This window comes from Perna viridis, chromosome 7 (genome assembly GCF_037379345.1).
Source record: "Perna viridis isolate PV_CMFRI_1.1 ecotype Kerala chromosome 7, ASM3737934v1, whole genome shotgun sequence".
Taxonomy (NCBI): Eukaryota; Metazoa; Mollusca; class Bivalvia; order Mytilida; family Mytilidae; genus Perna; species Perna viridis.
The window spans coordinates 19,543,375-19,561,556 of record NC_142451.1 but is presented as its reverse complement, the minus strand read 5'-3'; the positions used below and the strand labels follow the sequence as shown (position 1 = coordinate 19,561,556).

The 18,182-nt window shown below is 31.1% G+C and overlaps 1 protein-coding gene across 17 annotated transcripts in view; it reads left to right on the top strand.

Annotated features, from left to right (window-relative positions):
- The window catches only part of LOC148611703 (thrombospondin type-1 domain-containing protein 7B-like), a 173,022-nt gene that overhangs the window by 104,922 nt on the left and 49,918 nt on the right, over window positions 1–18,182 (top strand). For 14 of the 17 annotated variants that reach the window (XM_088592523.1, XM_088592522.1, XM_088592515.1 and 11 more), the window contains one exon: window positions 8,017–8,052. The gene's annotated coding sequence lies outside the window, so the exon portion shown is untranslated. Of the gene's footprint in view, window positions 1–3,607; window positions 3,765–8,016; window positions 8,053–16,939; window positions 16,958–17,420; window positions 17,439–18,182 lie in introns of those variants that run through there. The other 3 variants (XM_088592519.1, XM_088592520.1, XM_088592514.1) reach the window with 3 other exon arrangements.

The following is an 18,182-nucleotide window of genomic DNA, read 5'->3' as shown; positions in this document are numbered from 1 at the left end:
ATAATGAAATGACTAAAGCAGGTTATTAATGGTGAAACTTGTTGTTACAAAAATGTAAATTAAACTTTTAGGAAGTTATAAAAATAGATTGAAAAAAATATTGCCAAGTTGACAATAATCACAATAACATTCGGAGGGTCACTGGTCTTTAAATTAAGGATTGATGGAAAAATAAAATATCATTTGCAATTTAATTTTCTATCATGCAGACAGACTTGTCTGTTCTATTAAAGGTTACATAGACTAACAGCATTAGGATGGTCAATATAGTTATCTCTCTCTACCTCACTTTTCAAATTCTCTTTACAAATGCTTGTTCAGACATAAGCTGTTCATCAGCTAATTAAATTATATCATATTTGGACAGTCATAAACCTAGATTTCAGACACAGTTTACTTTCAATACTTAATGACATTCCTTATTTCGACCTGTATACAAAGTACTATAAAAGAACTTTCTGTGAAGTATTATTTTTCATGGCTTTACTCAGAATCAATTATAACCACAAATTCAAATTCCCAACAAAGAGGAAACTCTTGATTCTCAAATGAAATCCACATATTCAACAATCCAAGAAACAAAGATTTTTTTAGATATTAAAAGTACTTTTATTTTGACGAAATATGAGGGGGTGAATTTTTCAAGAATAATTTTTTTATTGTTTTTATTACAGTATACTGTAGTGTCCATGACTTCTTCAATCAATTAAAGATGATGATTTCTGTTGGTCGACAATTTCAAGGAAAAACAACAAACAAGGGCACAATATAGTGCAGTTATAGGAATAGCCAATCAAATTTAAATATCCTCTTGCAAGGCAAGTTTAAGAGGTCAGTTGTCTATACTCTAGGACACTGAACTCATTCGTTATCTTTTTTGACCAACAACAAACATTCCAAACATTATCTCCTCTGCCCATTGCTCATTACATTAATTATAGATAAGACTAACATAATGATAGGAACTGGCTAAAACCCTTGTGGCAATCCTGAGGTGATTGGAATCATTTTCTTGATGATGGTATTAAGCATAGAATAACTTTCTTGCTTTTATCAGTGTTGATTTTTTGCACTTTATTAACAGATAAGACAATAATTATGGAATTCCCAAGTTGTTTGGTCAGTATGTTAGTTTATTGAATGAGTTCATGCAAGGTTTGTCTGGACTTCTGGGTTGTTTTTTTTTGTCACTACTGAGTACTAGCAATGCCTGAGCTCTCAGGATGCTTATTTCACTGGCTGTAGAAATGGTATAGCTTGTCATATTATGCATAAACTGTTTAGTGAGGTGTAAATGTTTCATTGGTTAAGACAATCTCTTGGGAAATAGCTGAATAATAATTGTTGTTGACCTTTGGCCCTTCATTTACAGATTAACCATTTTTCATTTATGATGATGATGGTTCAGCTTTTTGATAACTTCTCAAACTCTTCTGATTGATTCCCTAGACATTGAAACAATGGACAGAGAAAGAACCTTTATTTTTCTGAACTTTCAGCTCAGTTTTTTGGAAAGAAACAAATAAGCGTAAAAAAATGACAGTAAAATATTGATATTGTTTTTCAGATTATAACATTGTCAGACCTTGTGATACAATGAAGTTGATGTAAAAAGAAAAAGTTGGAAACTTTCTTATTTATAAATATAAGAGAGAACGTGATTAACTTCTGTCTATGATTTTTGTTGTTCTCATGATGAGCATCAATAAAACTACAATAATTGTATTTTTTAACGATCAGTAAAGCAACAACTCGCTATTAATTTAGGCATTAAAACTCATTGGTCTTGAGCTTTATTTCCTGGTTAAAACATCTTTGTTGAACCAGTAGCTATAAATGATAGCTAATTGTAGATTTAAGTTTTTTTTATTGTATTCCAAAGGATGTTAACATGTAGAAGAAGCTTTAAACTCGACAGTAAGATAGTACTCTAATGAGTTCAGTTCATGGTGGTTTCTGAACTCTTGTACACCCCTCTGCAGTTTTTTTTCTTAATTTTAGATTTTTTGATAGTAACTAAATCACTTTTTTCCTGCTCAATAAGTATAAAATATAGCAGTAATTGCTGATGGTAGGTGTACTGAGGCTAACAAGGGTTATATAGGTCCTACCACCGGGTGCCAGCTGTAAGTAGAGTAGTTAGATACCTTGTTATCCTAGGGTTATCTTTTACTAGGTAATATACTAGAAGTATATGTTCATTCTAGAGTCATGATTTTCATTTTGGGATATTTTATTATATTTTGTTTGACCTGTTTCCAGGAATTTTCATTAATTGATTGATCAAGATTTCAACAATAATTCTAAATTTTGGAGTTCTGAAGTGGTTATAATATATTAGTATTATTTGTGTCTGTTCATTCTAGAGTCATGATTGTACATTTAATTATATTTTTGTTTGACCTGTTTCCAGGAATTTACATTAATTGATTGATCATACTAACTGAACAAGATTTCAACAATAATTCTAAATTTTGGAGTTCTGAACGGGTTAAAATAAATTATTATTTGTGTCTGTTCATTCTAGAGTCGTGATTTTCATTTTGGTGCATTTTATTATATTTTTTTTTTACCTGTTTCCATGAATTTACATTAATTGATTTTTTACATTCCTATTACAGTGTTAATTGATTTGTCATGCTAACCTAACATGATATCAACAATAATTCAAAATCGGGGAGTTGTGATCATGTTAGAATGAACTATGTTAGAAACAGAAAACTGAAGAATGTAAACTTATCTTTATTTTTCTACTATTTTTAACTGTTTTTAGTTGTATGGTCTGTTTTTGATAGGTCTATAGAAACATGATAGTACTACTAAAATCTTTTCATCTTGATGTTTGGAATTGTTGATGTGGTTTGATGGACTATGAAAAAAATTTAACATTCAGTTAAAAATTATAGCATCTGTTCTTAACTGTTCCACCATCTGATCATTGCATTTTTTCAAGGTCAAGATTTTTTTGCCATGAAAAATCTTGTTTATGGTCTTCCATGGTTTCTGTGTGTTTTCTTTGAAGAAGTTTGTCAAAGCTTTGTTCATCAAGGACATGGCATTTATGCTAAGATCATTTGGATTATTAAAGTGACTGTCATGAGTTCATTAAGCTTACGTTTATAGCCTCAGCCACTTCTCATGTGGCTATAATCAATGTATTGGCTACAGGTAATGCCCGACCTCTATAGCGATAATGACTTTTATTTTGGGTTGGTTAATTCTATGATGGACAACATTGCTAATTAGTTGTGCTATTGTTCTCTTGGCTCATAGGTGGGTTGGAGAAATGAAGCATAAAGCATGCATAATTATTTCTACAGTTACAAAAGCTGTTACAGAAACAGGATTTTGGAATTTACGTTGTTTATATAGTAAGAAAAGCAATTTGTTACCATTATTTCATTTATCCTTTAGATTTGTCAGGATTTGTCTAGTGTAATTTTTTTTTGTTATGTGAACGGAATTCTAGCTATTATTCAAAGAAGAAAAATGATTCGAAATTGAACCAATTGAGTTCTCAAAAGGAACAGGGAACTTTCTTAGTCTCACAAGTTGATCAAGAAAATTGTGATTAACTAATTAGTATTTTAATCTACGAGAGCTTTGAAGTATTTAAAAACATTGGATTAAAGAGGTTCCAGCATTCTATGAAAGATATCAAGTCGATTAATTAGGACAAAATCTATACATAGCAGAGATCTAGAGGGATTTGTAAATTGTAGAATTACTGTTATGACAGTGTTTTTTGGATTAGCTTGTACAAGGTGAGCGAGAGCAGTGCTCTGTTGAATCAATAAGCGTGCCAGTTATATAATTTGCAGAGTCTTAAGGATAGAAATGTCGTCACTTTGACAGGTTGGAGATGATAAGATTGTTGATCATCTTTCTTTTGAAGTTTTTGTTTTATTTTGTTCGATAAGACAGATTTTAGACATTTATCTTGGATTTTGGTTTGCTCACTATACTATTATATATAAAATTCTCAGAAAATATCATTTAAATTCCCTGTGAAAATTATTCAACTTAGGAAACATTGTGTTTAAAATACTGGTTTGTACTCCTGAGTGGCACAAAACTTGAAATATATCAGGAGTCTGAAAATACTTTTAACTATTTTTGATTTGTCGTAAAATCTAAAGACTTTGATTCGAGTCACCATGAAATTTAAGAATATTTCAGACATCAGTATTTTCTATGTTTTATTGCACCCAGAGCTTAGTGGTTCCACTATTGCATGTACTATGCAAGGTGTTGCCATACAAACTTTGTGTAATTGTAAGAAATCAAATTATATTTACCTGAAGATTTTGAAAAATGCAGGAAATCATTTCTGAACTTTGAACTGTACCTGTTTTACACCAGGAGTTCAGAATTTTGTATATTTTTTTGTTATATATGAATATTTTTTTTCTTCAATGTACAGTATAAGCAATGTTAGACTTTCCTGAAATTCCATGGTTGAATAAATCACTGACAGTTTCCTGTCTGTTTTCCACAATTTCTTTTTCATGAACTCAGTTCATTGTGTTGCATTGGATTCAGAAACATGAACGGAATGATAAAAAAAAAAATTAAGGCAGAATCTGGAGACTATTGATAAGCATTAATTCATTATAAAAAAATTCCTATTTAAAGTTAACTGTGGAAGAAAAATAAGACTAGCCATTAAATTACTGTAAACTAGACTTAATGGTAAGAACTCGGTAGGGCAGAATTAAACATTTGAATTTACAACCCAAACAGGCCCAATTTTAGTGGAATCTTTACATCCCAACAGATTGAAAACTAGTGAAGCATGAGAAGATACAGACAATCAGCATCCTGGTGTGAATTTATCCATATAGAAATGGCAGCAGAGGAAAATGTATTGGATTCAAATTAAAATGGACCTAGTGCCTTCAGACAAATTTCTGTTGGAATTATTTCAGGCTTTTTAAACAGCTTTAGATTTCAACAGATTTTCATACTAGTTAAAGACTGTTTGAAAGATCATATTGCTATATTTTTTTGTGAAAATTTTAACAAATTTTTTAGAGGACTCCAAAAGGGAGATAATCCAAATTTAGGGGTTTTATATTTAAAAATCTTGTAAGAACAACTCCTCCTAAACTGAGGATTTAGATTATACTTCATGAGAATTTAAGGCATTAAATGTATATGTGCATAAAGGATTATACTTACTGCCAGAGCACTCAAAAGGGAGATAATTCAACTTAAGGGTTTTCCATGATTAAACCATGTAAGTGCAACTCCTCTTAAACTGCTCAAGGGAATTTTATGACATTTTATAGGAAAGTTGAGCATCATTTTTAAATATGCACCAAAGAATATAGTTACTATACAAAGACTCTAAAGGGAAATAAATAATTGAACTTATTTGTAATATTTTTAATTCTTTTAAAGCGGGGGTATTCTCTTTTTGAGCTTGCTCACAGTATTTCTTGTTAAATTGAGTTTTACAACTATATGTTACATAATTTGATTTACCAGTTTTAGTTTATTTTCTTTCCTAAGTGACGAAAACAATGTTAACTTCATTAAACATAATATCAATATGTACTTTAATTTAGAAATTATTGTTTGAGTCTATTATCGTAATATTGTTATTACAGAGCTAACTGCGTTTTAAAGTTTAGAATATCAGGGAAAATCCAATTTAATATTAGGGAAAATTCCTAAACGTGAGTTAAAATGTTGCAATTCTAATCCTGATTATTTTTGTTTGTAATAATAAAAACTGCTATATTTTCCAAATTTACAGTATTAATGAAGGTGTGTGTTTACTTATAGATTGTTTTTCATTTCATGCAATATAATCAACTTTGGGCAGTTCATGTTTCAGAAATGCTTTATGTTAAACTTAGTTTCTGATTGATTCCAGTCAAAATTCAGATTTATTTCTTCATCAAAGCCATTTTTTGATTTGGGGACTTTGGATCAGTTGATGTTAATGATGTCACAGAACCAAGTTAGTCTATGGAAAATAACCTATCTTTTCCAAAATAGAAATATCCAATCAAAAGGCTTATAACAAGTCAAATTAATTTATAAGCATTTGATTTTAACATTGTAAAGTGCCTTTATGTCTAATATAAAAAGTTACGCTACAGTTCCGAAACCTTATCTGTATGTTATGCTGGATATGTAACCTTTCATTTCAGATGGCACTGTCCTCTATGGCTTCCTGTCAACTGATTAAACTGGAAGACATTTTACTGTCAATGGTAGTTTATATGTGGGATCAAATAATTTGCTTTTCATGGGAAAAAAATTAAATGTAATAAAGTATCTTTAGAAAGCTTGGAAAATAATTTACTTGTTAATTTTATATCCTTGGAAGGAGAGAAGTCGGAAATATAAGAATGGTATCGATACATAAAATGAAAGTTTTGTGTTGATTTTGGTTTGGGTTTTATTTCTGTAGATGTGGTATTTACTTCCTGTTGGTAGTATTACCTGGAAGGGAATGGTTCATGGGTACTTAAATTCATGCTTGATAATTTGCAAACAATTTGAGCTTTGATAGTGTTAGTTACTGGTGAGCTATCTTTTTACTTTGGTCATAAATATTGTTGTTCTCTGAAGTTGAAGTTCAGTTCAACATGTATTAATGAAGGAATATTATTGTCTTTCTATCTGGACGAAGTTCAAGATTAAAATTTTGACTTCTTGAAATTTGATATTGATAAGAAACTATTAAAGTACATTCTATTCATTCTTAGAGTCTTGTTTCATATCAAGTTAGTTGTATTTTGGCACTGTACATCTGGCCATATTAAAGTTTTGTCTTTTATAGATAGAGGTAGCTACTATCATAGCAGCAGTGATAATTAGTATTGTTTCAGACAATTTCAGTTCAGACCAATTAAAATTTACCACTAGGTTTTCTCCTCTATCCACCCGAATTAAAAATCATAGTGCCACAAACAACCCCACCCCCTAATAAAGAAAATTCCCAGATTATGGTTTTCAGATTAGTTTTGATGAGTACATCCAGCAGTAACTTAAAGTATTATTGTATTCATTGCACTTCTTCATTATTATTTTACCTTCTTTTCGCTAGAATTAAACTTTTTTTGTCAGAAATTGACCCTGCCATGTGTATACATTGAAAAAAAAATAATGATAATTACAGATATAAATATATATATGCAATTCACTTTCAGTTTGATTCTGTTCAACAAGTATAGTGAAACTTGTCTACACAAGCAAATGTGCCACACATGAGAATCATATGGTTTGCATCATATGATTATAGTACCATATGATTATCATATGTAGCACATTTGGCTGTGTATAAACAGAACACTGAGACCAGTCTGAACCAGATAGGCATCTGTCTAAAACATTCAAATTACTCAGTCCAAAAGAGGTTTAGCTTATAGAGATTTCAGTGTATTAAAGCACCATACTGGTGGTACAAAAATCTAACGATTTACAACACATACATTGATCTGTCTTATATGATGGACATTTGATCAAAAAATGACTTAACTCTATTCAGTGAACATCATCATTGAATGTGCTGTAATTTAGTTGGCCATAAAGCAAGTCTTTTGTTAAATATTGGTAAGACAAAAAATACTTTAAATTTTTTGTTCAAGTGAAAAAAGGTCAGGGAAAATGAGGCAAACATGAAGTATGTAAATTCATTGTACATGTACCTAATACCTCGAAATTCTATTCTTAATTAAAGCCAGACTGTTTCTCTATTCATTCAAGACAGAGGACACTCACATAATGATCAAGCTGGTGTTGACATGAATTGAGAATCTTCAAATAATCAAATTGACTTATTTCTGCTTATTGCTTTTTATTATTACCCTCTAATCACTATGGCTGAAAGGTAGAAAGAAGAACATGTCCGTATTGTACATCAGTAATATGTTTTTTGATGACTTTACATTATACTATAATAACTTATGTATGGATTATTGGTACAATTATATCTAAACACCTACAAAAGAATTTTTATACATGAATATGAAATGTTAATTTTTTTTTTTTTTTTTTCAGAAGCCAGAATTAAACATTTTTCATGTCATTTGCAGGGTGAGTATTACATTTACTTATATTAATGTGTTTTTACAAGTTTCATGTTTTTCACTGATTTGTAGAACTTCAGCTCATAGCAATTGTGTGGCTGATATTTTTCAACACATTCACAAAGCTTACGAGAAAATATATCTTTTCAAAATTTTAGTGGCTGCGACTTGTCAGTCTCCACAGTGTTATCTTTCCAAAGTTTTTCTGTACAACTTAATCAAATCAATATGCTGGATAAGAAAGTATGCTTTTTTATAAATAACTCACATAATTAACTTGTGTCACGAGAGTGAGAGCGTCTGATGGCATAGTGACAACTCTCTCTAAGACTTGAGACCTTTATAATAATCTGACATTAAGCCAGCTGTTTAATAAACGGGATGCACCCAGGTACATTCCATGTATTTTATTTGTTCTACTAAACCACAGACATGTTTAACTCAGCATTTAATTGTTTTTCCATGACTAACAAATAAATAATGATTCTCATTATCAATTACAAATTGGCAAAGTTGAAGGTTCTATGATGGAGGGTTATGTACAGATCTACCATATAATGAGGATATGAAACCTATATAAAAATATGCTGTTGTAATAAAAATGAAGGCTAACAACTTAAATGAAAAAAACATATAAATTTGTCTTCAGACACAAAAAGTTTGAAGGTGCATATTATGCATCATGTAACAAGACTTTAATCCCAACTATTGATGGATTAGAAATTGTACCACAGCAATTGTGACTAATTGTCCCCTTACATGTTGCCAAAATATTGTCTCATTAAAAGGTAGTGTTAGATAACTTCTTGTAGCAACACTGTAAAAAATTAAATGTCTGTAGCCATTATCATCTAAATCAAGCTTATCAGACTAGTAAAACCATTGAGTGAATTTATTGTATGTATAACAGGTGAAGGACCGTCAAATTGCCATTAGAATCTGTTTGTCTCAGTGAATAAAGGAATTCAATTTTAAATGATTTGTCTGTGTTAGTTTCAATGGATACTCACCATTTGATGTGTTCATGGAATATAAAAGAGACAAAAGATGTCTGGATTGAAAATTGTCTGAATCAACTAAACAACTGGTCTTACTCTTCAGTACTAAGTCTCTTTAATCCTGTTTAAATCAATTGTAAAGGACAGCTTCATTGAAGCTTCCATGCTCATAAGACAGGAAAAACCTTTAGTTCAATATTTAGCAGGAATGATATACCCCTGGGAAAGTGGTCATGAAAGAGCCATGTGTGTTAAAGCTTTTAAAGCCTTGGAAATTTTGCTTCCATTTAAAGTTAGGTTTCATTTAATTTTGCCAGCTTGTCGATTTGATGATGATGGATGTGAAGGTGGTATATTTCATCATGAAACTCTTTGATGAAAATAACAGTATTGTATATCTGGTTTTTGTCATTAGATCTAAAGGAAATTGTCTCTGATCGTCATCGTCAATAATCACGATAATTTGTCGGTGTTTTTTGTTCTTATGATATATATGTACGGAAGTTTATCTGATGAGAATCAACTTCTGCCTTAAATGTTGGGAAACTTAATATTTCCTCTGGGAACAGTTCAATAGGATTAGCAGCATTTAGTTACTTATTTGGCCTTGATGTTTTGGAAATATAAATGTATAGGCATGTTGCTATACATGTAACTAGAATAGCACACCACTTGAAAGTGTTCATTTCTGATCCCAACATATTTTGACATTCTCACATGTCATAACATGGAAAGTTTACAAAAAAATGTTCAATTGTTTAGCTTTATTATGTTGTTTACTCAGTTGGAAGAATTTCTACTGAATTAACTTTTCCAGAGCCCATTATGAAAATGCAAAATTGGGTCCATTCTCCCACCTTTTATAGGAGTCCCAGTTGCTCATTTACTTTTGTTTTTGTTTTTGTTTTTGTTTTTTTTTTGGTTTTTTTTGTTTTTTGTTAAGTTATTTTGGTTATTTCATGTTCTTCATTGTGTATGTTTGTTTTCCCTGTCTAGTCTTTATCCTTGGATTATATGCCTTTGATTTTCGCTTGAATCTTTGTTCCCAATTGCTCTTACTTCTCAACTGTAAATCCTTACATTGATGAGTGTACATTAAGAGAACAAAAACTGAGAGCAATAAAATAAAAAAAAAACATTACTTATTTAATCAGAATAATTATTAAAAAATCTATTCGAATAAAATAAGTTAATTATCATTTTACAATGGTAAGCAAGGACTATATAGTGAATAATTTTGGTGAATGTGGATGCACAAGAACAAGGTACACTAATCGGATGTTTTGGCACTTTTTTGATGTTCTAAAAATAATGGTACAATGTTATCAGTTTGCATAACATGAAGTACCATTGTTGGCTGGTTTTGTTCTTGTTAAACAACGATGAGTTGAATGTGCAGTAGTTCAAAAATCAGTTTTTTCTTGTTTTTCTTTTAATTTCTCAAAATTACACATTAATTTTTTTTTTCTTTATTTGTCATTATAGTTATCATAAATAAGTAAAATCATTATGACATGTTGGTGCAAACACATAGTAGATTCCATATTGTATGCGAGAGTCTATAGGGCAAGTCTCAGTGAGTCTGTATTGAGTACTTGTTGATAGAGCAAGTACTAGTGAGTCTACATTGAGTATTTGTTGAGAAAGTTCCAATGAGTCTATATTGCGTACTTGTTGATGGCGAAAGTTTCAGTTTGTCTACATTCAGTACTTATTGAAAGTGCAAATTCCAGCACATCTATATTGAGTAATTGTTAATAGAGAAAGTTCCAGTGAGTCTATATTGAGTACTTGTTGATGGCGAAAGTTTCAGTGAGTCTTTATTAAGTAATTCTCGAGTGTGCAAGTCTCAGTTAGTCTACATTCAGTACTTATTGATAGAGCAAATTTCATTGAGTCTGTATTGAGTAATTGTTGTTAGAGAAAGTTTCTGAGCATCAACATCGTTGATAGGGAAAGTTTCATTGCTTCTATGTTGAGTACTTGTTGATAGAGACAGTTTCAGTGAGTTTATATTGAGTAATTGTAGATAGAGAAAGTTTCACTGCACCTATATTGAGTACTTGTTGATAGAGAAAGTTTCAGTGAGTTTATATTGAGTAATTGTAGATAGAGAAAGTTCCAGTGCACCTATATTGAGTACTTGTTGATAGAGAAAGTTTCAGTGAGTTTATATTGAGTACTTGTTGATAGAGAAAGTTTCAGTGAGGTTATATTGAGTAATTGTAGATATAGAAAGTTTCACTGCACCTATATTGAGTACTTGTTGATAGAGAAAGTTTCAGTGAGTTTATATTGAGTACTTGTTGATAGAGAAAGTTTCAGTGAGTTTATATTGAGTACTTGTTGATAGAGAAAGTGTTAGTGCACCTATATTGAGTTCTTGTTGATAGAGAAAGTTTTACTGAGTCTATAATGAGTCATTGTTGATAGAGAAAGTTTCTGTGCATCAATATTGAATACTCGTTGATAGGGAAAGTTTCATAACTTCTATGTTGAGTACTTGTTGATGGAGAAAGTTTCATTGAGTCTATATTAAGCACCTGTTGTCATTCTAATGATTTGTACTTATTTACAAGCATATGTTATTATAGGATTAAACATTATTTTTTCCAAAATTTATCGATGTATAAAATCAGACCATTCACTCACAAAACAAATAAAAGTCTGAAGAACTTTTATGTCAGGTTTGTGAGTAAATGGTCTGTTAAATACGTCCATAAATTCTTGAAAAACAATGTTTAATCCTTATAATTCCAATCCCTAACTATCAGAAATATATAAATTTTTTTTTTCCTTGAAACTCTCATTCAGCGAAATTGACACCCGAAATTGACACTGCAAATGGTGATGGTGGCATTCAACCGACAGTGTGACTGGTTGTCAATTTCCGTATTCAAAGTATTTACAGGCTTCTGATAACTGTATTCTTTGAAAAGTTGTTGTTTTGAATGTACAGTGTTGGAAATGAATGACATAAAGCAGATTATACCATTTTGAGCCTCTAAACAGCTCTATCTATTGTTGAAGCGATGTGGAAGCAATGGTAGACATATTGTATATGATATGGAATTTACATTTTTGTAAAAACTGTCGTCACTGAGGTTATAAAGGTGAATAAGCAATCATAATGCACAAAAAGGCATATGCTAATTAGATTGGAATTATTGATGTATCAATTTAGTAAATGAAAAAGATATCTACATTCACTGTTGTAATAGCTATAATGTTGTAGTTAAGTGTGACTGATGAGACCAAACAAAGTCAAGTGAAGATCAGTCCTCATAAATTGCCATCATCCATCTTTGCCAGTTTTTCTCAGTAGTGTATATCTGATGTAATCTGTTTCTATGCCAGCTCTATAGGATTCTATGTTGTTATTAGCCATCAAGTTTAATCAGTGTTGTATCTGTACATACCTGTTGTTTTGTTAGCTGCACAAACTGTCTAATTCTCTTAATTAGATTGTGGTGAAATAGTGTTGGCCTTCTGTTGTCACTGTGGCTGGTTTTTGTCAAGGTGATGAATGGTGATGGGTTTCTTACATACTTGTGTGAAGAAACAACCTATAGGATCTTATAGGATCAGTATGTAGAGTAGGAATTACAGCTGGGGAGTATTACCTTTTTTGTGTGTGTGTGTGTGTGGGGGGGGTGTTATTATCTAAAAGCATGATTTCTGTAGCTTTAAGTAAGTTTACTTATAATTACTAAAAGAAAAAAAATATGCAATTCTTTCCTAAAAGATCAGAAACACGGAAGGAGGCATACAAAAACTAGAAACATAGCTATAGACAGGTCACATATGTTTGGTTTAAACTTTCACATGTAAGATGCTTTTATTCATCATTATGATTTAGAGCCTTCAACAGTGTGAGACCTGGATTCTTGCTCCAGAACAGAAGGTAAGAGCACCATGTTTTATGGCTGTTACAAAAAAATGTAATACAATTTTAGCCTTAAATATGCAAAAAAATTATAAAAGTAGGGGTAGGTTCTGTCCAGACAGTTATAGGTGAAAGGGGGGGTATCCAGGTCATTATTTGCTCATTTTTGCCTAAACTTTGCACAAAAATTTCTAACAAAAGTGGGATTTTGACCCCCAGACCCATCCCAACCCTTGGATCTGCCACTGGTTTTACTGCTGTGGTAATATTCTCCTTGTGAAAATTCCTACTCTATGAAAAAGCTGATGAAAGTGTTGAGTAAAGATAACAGGCCCACTCACAGCACAAGTTCAACAGTATATGTTATACATTGTATATATTTTACTAAACTAAACCAACCAAGTGACAATAACCTGAAAGCAAATACCCAAGCATAATCAAACAGAAAAAAACAATAGTAGATAAAAAGTCAAGCAGTAGGAAAAACATGTGATAACAGTGTACTTTATTTAGAAATCAAGTTTGGTGCAGCAGTGATATTCATTGCATTATAAAAGTACAGTTTGGTTTTACATTATCTAAAAGTTTAATCATGATATATTTGTTGTTAAATGTGGTTTTATAGGTAATTGTATAAAGAATTGGCTGTCCATTTTTCTCCCATATTTAGCTGTGTTTATACATTTTTGATTGACTGGTTTAATAAAAACCAAATCTAGAATCATGCTTAAGCATCGTCTAGATTGATTTTGATATTCTGCAGATCTTGGAGAAAAATTGGCATTTGGGGAGCAATATTACGCACTTAATTGTGTTATACTGTACACTAATGAAAAATATTAAAAACCTGTTTAATAAATTGTCAATTTGATGTTAGCTCAGTTGAAAAATTGGCTGGGTTTGTTTGTGTGACATGAGATTGAGGGAAAAGAGAATTAATTTGAAAGTTCATAACCATTTATAAAGACAAGAATTGATTAAAAAAAATACATTTATGTTTTTGGTGGAAAGCCATTGAAGTCACAAATGTATTTAATGAAACTGCATTGGTTGCACTCTTGACAAGTTGTAGTTCTGTTCAATATCACAGTACCATAAGAATTGGGTGAACTAATGAAAGACATTAGTCAAGTGTTAATTCCTGGTACTAACAGTTAAATATGGACTTTCCATGTCAACATGGATTTATGCAAGTTAAGTGGAACTTCGATGGAGCAGTCATTGGGGATTTTCCTGATTAATAGAAAATCAGCGTTTTAATGTCTGAATAATATCGTTTTAAGGAAATTGCATGGCTATACACAGTTGGTGCACTTTGATAACTGAAATTTTTTGGAGCCTCTACATGTGGACTCCTGTAAGTTCCACTGGCTTAGACTTTAACAGTCCTTGAACCAATCTGTGCAACTATTTGATGGATTGATGACCACTGACGGATGCATAACCCATGACCAGTAAACAATCTGATCGCTGTTTTTTTATGTAAAATGACAGATGATCAGTTCATGTGAAGAATTTCCATTGGAATGAATTCAAAATACATGTACTACTATATAAAATTTACTTTAAATTTAAGATTAAAATTGGTTAAGAATTAAAAAAAATATAAAATTGAAGTAATAAATTGATGATTAAATCTTTTACATTATGTAAATACATGTATGTGTAAATATGTGTACAAACAAAACAATGGAATCTGTGAAATATATTGAACGCTCTGTGGTCACATGATGTGATCACTGATTTAATGGACCAGTTTGAAGGACTGATAACAATTTTAGTTGCATGGATCGGTTCCAGTTCTGTAATCACTTATAGTGAAGAAGTTTTTCTTTTGAAATACTTATGTATCTATGTACTGTACAAAGAGATTATGCATCACATGCTGAAGCTCCATACTTTACTAGTTTTGCTTTGTCTATGCTAACAATATTGGTGTCATTCAAGCTCCCTGTCTTTTTTTTTAGTTTTAGCTACTACATATTTTTGTGTTTGCTGTTTGTGGGACTATTAGTTGCTTGTTATGGAGATAATTTCGATAGCACCCCTTCACTCACTAGGAGTTGCCACGGTGACTGCACTATTTATGTATTTTTGAGTCAGTGCAGCTGTCTGAGACAAATTTTGTCCTTGTAACTGATAATGGTAAAGCGGTGAACTTTGTACTATCATTATTCAGCAAGTGATAGTGTGTCATGGTTAGTACTCTGGCTGTAGGTCATGTGTCAAGGTCAATGACATAGGCCATAATAATGTGTTTCTTAGAAGATGGTTTATGGGCTTTCCAGCTACTTTTGTGTCAACTTGCAGAATTTTTATAAAAATATCACCTGCAAAATTTGTTGCATCTAACAGCTAGTTCATGGCCTCATAACTATTTGTTTGTTATGAACTGTTCAGGTACAGTATCATTCATCTTATCACATAACTCATGAATCATGATTTTTGAATCTCATTTTCTTAGTAATTATCTTTGCAATTTTCTTGTGCGTCAAGTTTCATTCATAAATTCAGACTGTGCCATTTTAACTTCCTGTATATTTTGAATTATTGCTTTCTCTTTTCTAATATAGTTTTTGAATTTGATTCCATATTTTCCTGAAAGGTTATTCCATAAACATAGTCCACATAACCCTTTATATTCCTCAAGGAATAAATGTGTCTGCCAAAAGTACTGAAGATTTTACTAAATGTCATCATTAAAATACATTGCAAAGCAAAGAACTCCCTGAAATATTGCTTTTTATCTGAAATTTTGAGTATTCTGAAAATGTCATCCTTTATGAGCAGCAACCTGACAATATAAGTGGAAGACATTATGCACTGATTAGCCAATAGTTTAATTTATGTCTAAAGATGTACTGGGATGCACTGCCTTACTCTTCAAACTTAATCAAGACTACTATTATAGAAAACATTATTATTAAGCTTTTGAAACTTCTACAAGACTACAATTAAAGGGAAGTTTTATGTTAAGTAGGAGGAAACTGATTAATCTTTGGAACACTTTGTTCCTCAGACAAACATCATATGTTTTCAGTGGTTAAAAGATGTATCAATTCTTCTAGATCTAACTGGTTATAAAAACTAAGTACTGAAAGGTTCTGTTCCAAGAATGCTCAATATCAAGATTTGTTTCTTTTTATTTTACAACACACAACATGATCTTGTTAAGGGGATATAGAGTTAGTTTGTCTTTGATTAAATAGCAAATGGCAATCACATAATTAACTTATAGGTAGTTGATTGGACGATTGAATTTAATGGATAATGAAAGAAATTTTGTTTCAAATCTTCTTCTCAATTGTCCTGTCAACTTAAAAAATGAAGTTCATCATGTAGTTCAAAGGCTACTTCTATCCCCTGAACAATATCATTGTATGTGTAAAAAATAATTGAGACTAGAAATAAACATTGCTGTCAAAAAAATTGAAAAGCACAAGACCTGACTGGTTGATTTGATAAGATCTGATCCAAGTCTGGAATAAAAAAAAAAGATCACTAATCCCTACAAAATATTTTGAAAAAAGTCTGACACACTCAAGGAAAATTCAGACCTTTCAGAACAGAAGTTGACATACTTCAATATGAAACAGCAACAAAAATAGAGAAGCAGTTACTTATCATATTTAGATTCAAAAATAAAATAAGGTAAAGAAACAATAAAACTGGCATCACATAGAGTGAGCTTCAAATGCAAGGAAAACAATAGCAGTGTGTTGCTGGTGGAGTTTGTGTCAGTTTATGGATGCTGCTGATGTAATGTGTCATCAATCATTACACCATCACAGTCTCTGGAATAGTTCAGATATATACAAATTAGTCTCTGTAAATGCTGCGGTTTATGGTTAAGAAAGCACATATTTCCTTTCAGAATCAAGATGCAATTACTACAGATATCCAACTTTGATTGATGATGTGACTTTGACATAGCAATGAATTATGGGTAATATCCGTAGTTAAACTTTGATGTTGCGACAGTGGATCATTTCAGTTAAAGAGGCCATATAAAGTGTAATTGAATCATTGTAAATATCTATCGAAATCTATCATTTATGTAATCAGCTCCTGATTAAATTAGGGTCTAACTCAATATCAAGTCAGATTTTCTGATAATGAAATGAGTATTCAGAAGCTCCTAGCTTTATGAAGAGGCAATATCCTTGTTATGCAATTCTTTAGATTTGTGAAGTAAATTATTGAGCATACAAGATCATGTGCTAAATTGAACATTTTAATGACTTAATAATGACCTGATTTGATTTGCTTTGCACAATAATTTCTATTTTAATATTTGTTCAATCACTTTAAGCCATTTTAGTATTATTGGTTTGATATTTTGGATTTACAGTAAAAACTGTCTCAGCTAAACCCCTTTAAAATGATTTGGGTTTAGACAGATGTTTGGTTTACCAAGGTTTAAAATACATTTAAACTAATGGAAAGGAACTTTGAAAGGTGGCTGGTTTAGACAGGTTTTCTGGATTATCCAGTGTTCAGTTTAGACAGGTATTACATAATTAACACTTAATCTTAAATGTTAGATTACAATCAAATAACAAGATATGGAATTACTTTAATCTGTTCTAATAAATTACTATTATACTGTAAATGTGGCTATCATTTTGTGCAATTATTTCTTTACTGTTTTAATCTTCCTGTGATTTTTATTTTTGCAATATTTTTAACAGTAACTCCGATTTAAGATACATGTATATTTAAATCACATTCTATTGAATGAGTATGAATGAATGCAACCACATAGGAGTAATGGACCCAATATAGATACTACATGTATTGGTATGATGAAACAGTTTTTACTGTGTCATCTGAACCTTCTCAACCTTATCCTATAACTGACTTTTTGTTGACTTCATTTATAAATATTTATGAATACAGATCTTTTCATTGTCTTATTTGTAAGGTACCAAATTTCTTATCTTAATCCTGGAACTGAGAAAACTGTGGCTACTTCAACGAAGATATATTATATATGGTCAAATTATTTACATATCTGTTCTTTTATGACACTCTGTTCTCATTATTTACTTCTCTATCCAGTATTCTAGACAGCCAGTTATTAAGGACAGTTTCCGTGTATTGATAAACTGGTCCTGACCCCAGTAAGAGTCACTTCCTACCAGCATGTTATTCAGATTTGTACATTTCTGATTTTCCATCTAATTGCTGTAGAGATTTATTTGGCAGTAGAAAATTTTGGCCTATGTCTAAGATAAGAACAATAAACTGTTG